The sequence below is a fragment of the Anabrus simplex genome, chromosome 9 (genome assembly GCF_040414725.1).
Source record: "Anabrus simplex isolate iqAnaSimp1 chromosome 9, ASM4041472v1, whole genome shotgun sequence".
Lineage (NCBI taxonomy): Eukaryota > Metazoa > Arthropoda > Insecta > Orthoptera > Tettigoniidae > Anabrus > Anabrus simplex.
The window spans coordinates 87,981,661-87,987,660 of NC_090273.1; positions in this window are offsets into that span (position 1 = coordinate 87,981,661).

Genomic DNA, 6,000 nt, shown 5'->3' on the forward strand with positions numbered 1-6,000 from the left:
ATGAAGGGCAAACACCCTAGTATAAAACTTAATGTCTTGTATGAAATCAGCCAAGTTCTCATCCAATCGCTGTACACGATAATAGTACTTCTGAATCAGAGAAGACCTCGTGCGGGCGGGAATAAAATTTGCAAGCAAGTGTGCATGAAAATCTTCAATCGATGACTGTTCGGCTATGGCTCTTACTATTTTGTCAGAAAGAATACCAATTGCATAAGGATAGATGATTTGCAAAATTTGACATGGAGAAAGAGAAAACACAAGGGCATGATCTTGAAATTCAACAAGAAATCTTAAAAATGAAATTACTTCACTGGTGGTATTAACCGAAAACTTAGAGATGCCTCTGAGCAACATTGCCAATGGATGAGGCAAGCTGCTAAACCCGGGTGACATAGTAGGTAAAGGTTTCAATGGCAAGGTAGTTAATTCAGAACGGATGTTACTCAACGATGCACGGCGTTCAGACTCGTTGTCCAATGGGGCAGAGATAGTTTGGGCAGCGATGGTTTTCCTATTTACTTCTCCCTTAGGAGGTTCTTCCTCACTACCTACATTCACTATGGTGGGTTGATCAGATTTGGGAGGAACTTCCCCAGTTAACAATTGAGTGACCTTGCTAGATAATTCAGAAATATTTTCCAGGAGCGTACTAGCTTCCTTCCTCTGAACGTCATTCAGTTTTAGAGACAACAGATCGTTAACTCTATTTGAAAAGTGATATAGCCTGGCTTGCACACGCTTAATTTGATTAGGAGAAGGATCATTTTCATCAAAAAAACTAACTACAGATGCTAGCCCAGTAATATTCTCGACGATCGTGGAAAGAGAGTCGTCAACTTCTTTCTCTCCCAGTGTGGGGATGGAAATGGGCAAATCAAGGGACTCTCTAAGCTTATTTGTGTCTACTGCAACCGTGCCTCCAGATTGCACATTTCTAATAGTCAATTCGTAAATCAACTCCTCCTTGCGCAAATAGTTAAGATGGAGAACATCGCGAGGGCCGGGCATGATGACAGAACAATTTTGAAAAACTCAAAAATTCCAGCAACTGAGAAAATGGTTAGGGTTCGGAACAAACAATGTTTAGCCGTCATAAGGGGGCTAAATTGAGACCCATTCAACCACGCTCTGCTACCACTTGTTACCGAATTTTTGTGGTAGTTATGCGTGAAAGAAGGTGCGGGGTGGTGAACAGGTCTCAAGCTACTAAAGTAAAATTAATTTAAAATTTAACAAGGTTATATTTTCTTTTTGAAACAAAGAAATAACAAGCATGGCAGGTACAAAGTAGCAAGTCCAAAAGGGTAGTTACAATATTTACAGGATTTGGGCTTCGCGCCCTGACTTCACAATGCTAGGGCAATCAGCTCAATTTTACCCCAAACACAAGTTTCAACAGAGGGGCAGAAAACCCCATTCATGCCTAGGAGCCCTTGCTCCAATTTACACTGAAAAGCCTCCACAAGGCATACAACACTCAATTTTCAAAAGAGCCACTCGCTCTCAAATTTAAGCCTCTCCCAGGCCACACCAAACTCCACCTTCAAGCTGTCCTCAACGGACGTAAACACAGGGGTAAAATACCCAATCTACTGAGGTCTATTAAATGAAAAGGAGGTTAATTAAATGACCTCTAAAATAACAATTTGAGAGGAGGCGAACTTGCACTGCTAATACACTTTGATTAAGACCTACTTGGCACTAGGCCATTAATACAAGGGCTAATCCCATACTAAAGAGGTGACTTAAGAAGAGAACAATTTGTCTTACGTTAACGAAGAATAGGTTGAGAAAAATAAGTTCACCTCAAAACAATATGAGTGGGAGCTCGAGAGGGTTAGCACTCTCTATTCCAGTATGTAGCTTTAAAGGAGAATATATGAAAAGAGTAGTTACATTTAGGAAAAGGTTACATGGTGGAACGTTTCGAACCCGCCCCGAGAGTTAAACTGCTGAGCTAGCAAAGAAAGAAGTTATTAATCGGCCATTACCTTGTTGTTGACCGCTGCCGAGGAAAGAGGCGCTTCCCGCCTCCTGCTATGTACTTAATACACTGAAAGATGGAACAGAAGTGGCCCGGAGACCCTAAAATCAGCAGTTTAAATACTCTCGCGGAAGGTTCTAGGCGTTAGGGGAATGAGAACACCCTCCCACGAGGATTTTATTGGTTCATCAAAAAAAAAACTACACAATACTAAGAAGAAACACATAATTGGTGGAAAATTAATTTAAGAAATTCGGGATAGGCTAGATTTAAAACAAGGGGAAAGGAGGGGTTAATATTGCCAACTTAACCAATGACTGAAAGAAATTTAGCAAGGAACAAACATTTGAAATAAAAATTTCTCCAACAAAATAGTTCTTTGACTCCGCACAAGGGTGCACTATTGTTGATCTTCAGTAGTGTCCTCTAGAAGAGAAAGTTCACACTTCTTACTTCAAGCGAAACAAAAACACATCAAAAATGACACAGTTCAAAAACTCAAAATTTTCCACGTGGTGACATCTTCTGAGAAGGTAGAGAATTAATAGCGTAGATAAAGTTCAGACTTCCTCCAGCAGAGGAGTTTCACCTGGCGCAAATTTTAAATTAGCGGCGTGGAGGTGTACCGCCCGGTACAGAGGCTATTTCAATTTTAACATTTTCGTAGCCCTCCATGCTGAGCTCTTTGAAACCCCGGCTACTTGTCCAAGTTGTCTTAGGGATTTTGTAGGCATATGTCCTTATCTTTCTGCGATTTAATTTACTTTTTTCCTTGTTAAGTACACGTTCATTAACATTTCGCTTCTTATCAAGTAAAGAACCAGTTCCTCCAATTTGTTTAAAAGTTTTTGCACAGTCTTTCTATGTGGAGGGCGTACACCTGGAAATTGTGTTACAATGCCTAACGACTTCCCTGCAAGACTCTGTTTTCACATAATTGAACATAAATACCTTTTCCTCTACTGTGAGCACATGTGGAGGCGTTATGAGAATTATACCCCGAAGTAACACTTCACAACTCAAGAATACTCAATACACGTTCTAAGCACGTATCTGAACTGCGAAGTGCGAGCATTCCCATGCTGTCGCTGCACTGTGTAACGGTAAGTGATCAGTCAACAAGAGGCAGATAAGGTGGGCACACCTGTCAGCCAGCCGATAACTCCTCTTTTCAATAAACCTGTGGCATGGTGAAAACAAAGAATTTTACTTAAAAATCTCAAGCAATGTTCTTAATTTGCTTTGATAAAAACTATTTGATTTTTTCCTACATCTTGTTTTACCACTGTAAGCAGCCCCTTTTCTAATGTGATAACCATTGTAATGTGAACCTGTTTGACTGTTTTAAGAACATCAAATAATTTCACAATTAAAATTAATAAAATTATGTAATGGTTCCACCTTTTCAATACATGTAAACTTAGTAATGTAAGGTTACATCACTAGTTGATCATTGAAAAGGTGGAACCATTACATAATTTCATTAATTTTAATTGTGAACTCAGTTCAATACGGACTATAATGAAATTCTTATCTTTCAATCAAATAATTTCTCGTTTAAGAGGATTTTTTTTGCTTTACGTTGCACCGACACAGATAGGTCTTATTGCAAGGATGGAATAGGAAAGGCCTAGGAATTGGAAGGAAGCGGCCATGGCCTTAATTAAGGTACAGCCCCGGCATTAGCCTGGTGTGAAAATGGGAAACCACGGAAAACCATCTTCAGGGCTGCCGACAGTGGGGCTCGAACCCACTATCTCCCGATTACTGGATACTTAAGCGGCTGCAGCTATTGAGCTTGGTGTTAAGAGGATTAGATTGGTTCTTAAGACCATGATTCCCTTTCAGTAGTTGTCCAGTTCACATTGTCATGATATGTTCATCATTTGGTCAGTTTTCTTATTTAATTTACCCTCTTAATATTAATTTGGAGTTTTCCGTTACTGGATTGGAAATCAATTGGTATTGGTAATGCCAGATTAAGTCCACCAGGTTTAGAAAAAAAAATTTGTCTAACACCAAGAGGTTGTCCATCCACTTAGATATTGTTAGAACTCCAGGTGGAGCATGTGTGTTTGATAGGAATGTACAATTTTTCTCATCTCGTGTTCAGTAGATAGAAATTTATGAAGTGTATTTTTCATGTGCATCTGTACATTTACATATAAATTTCACAAATATAAGAAAATATTGTTGAAAGAAAAGGGATCACGTGTCTGATTTTCAAACGATAGACTCATTTTTGAAATGTACACGAAAAAGTAATGTTCTAAATAGGGTGGGCACAATATTTGAGGCAAGAGCAGGACAGCCCAAGCAGGGTAATTTAACCACCTACCTCTCTCTCTTTATAAAGGTTTATGTTAAAATATTTATATCATCATCATCATCATCATCATCATCATGCATACGATTCAGCTTTGTGTGCTCGCAGCACCATTAAAAACATCCAATACTACTCAGTTACAGAGGCTGATGGGATAGAAACAGTAACAGTTGACATAAGCAGTATTTAAGCGATATATGTGTATAAATCACCATCTGCACCATGGCCAGATAGGGTGTTCCCTATCTCTAGTCACCCAGCAATATACAGCATTATTCACTGAAGATGTTACTCGTAAATAACGTCTAAATGATTAAAGATATCGGTATTCTGTTTTCATATTCGTAAATGATACCCCGGGACTTGTGAAATAATATGCTATTTATTCTCATGGGGTGATTTATAACCAAGATATTGATACTAACTCCATATTTTTAAATGAAGTGGCACAAATGCATACAGCTGGCCTGAACGTTCAACTGCGTACAAGTTCAAATATGTAAGTATTTTCATAATCGGACAGTTACTTTTTGAGATATCAGTAAAAACCGCATTTGGACTTTTGCATGCCACATCAGACAGCATGTGGTCGGCCAAGGATGTATTGGCACGCAAACTGTTTTCTGGCATTGATTGCAGCCACAGAATGGGTACTAGGCATGTACTCTAAACTATCGTACACATAATGTGATGTACCATAACATACCCTGGGTGTGCAATGTTATTCTACGACTGGCGAACACACAATGGGGAAGGGAGATTAAAGTTTTATTTTGTTTTGTTTTTCAGTCCATGTGTAACATGTTGCTCTCAGTTTGGCGTCTTTCCCCATGGATGGGAATGGGAAGGATTTGGAAAGGACGTCGGCCGTGGCCTGTCTCAAAGGTACCAATCTGGCATTTGCCTATTGTTGAACATGGGACACCATGAAAATCACTTTCAGGTCGGGCGAGGCAGGACTTGAACCTGCGCTCTTCCGAATGCATGCTACTACAGTCGCGGTTGATCTCGGTGGGGATTAATGCGTGTAAAATAAATAAAAACTAGTGTTGCTGCCATCTCACCACTGTCAGCTCTGAAAATCACACATAATAAGTCGAGCTGTTTGTCTCCTAATGTCTAACCTATCCCAACCCAAATAATCCAGCATTGGTAGTAACATTGCTCCTTCGCCTGAAATAACCCAGCACAAAAACCCATCACATGTGCACAATATGCTTACATGCCTGGTATCCATTCTGTGGCTGGAATCACACCCAGGAAACTGCTTGTGCGTCAATATGTTCTTGCCTGACTGCACACTGTCTGATGTGGCAGACAAAACTGCGCATACTGTTCTTATTGATATCTCAAAAAGTAACTGTCTGATTTTGAAAATATTTACATATTTGAACTTGATGCAGCTGAACTTTTAGGCCAGCTGAATGAATTTGAGCCATTCCATTTAAAAATACGGAGTTAGTATCAATATCTCGGTTATTAATCATTAAGAATATTTAAGAATATGAAAACAGAATACCGATATCTTTAATGGTTTAGACATTATTTCCACGTAACATCTTAAGTGAATAACCCTGTATACTGGCAACTTTAAAATTGGATATGAGGTTGAGTCAAAACTTGTAAGCTGATCTGAAGTCTTTTCGATGCTAAAGATAGGGGAAATTTCAAATTGACATGTTGTAAG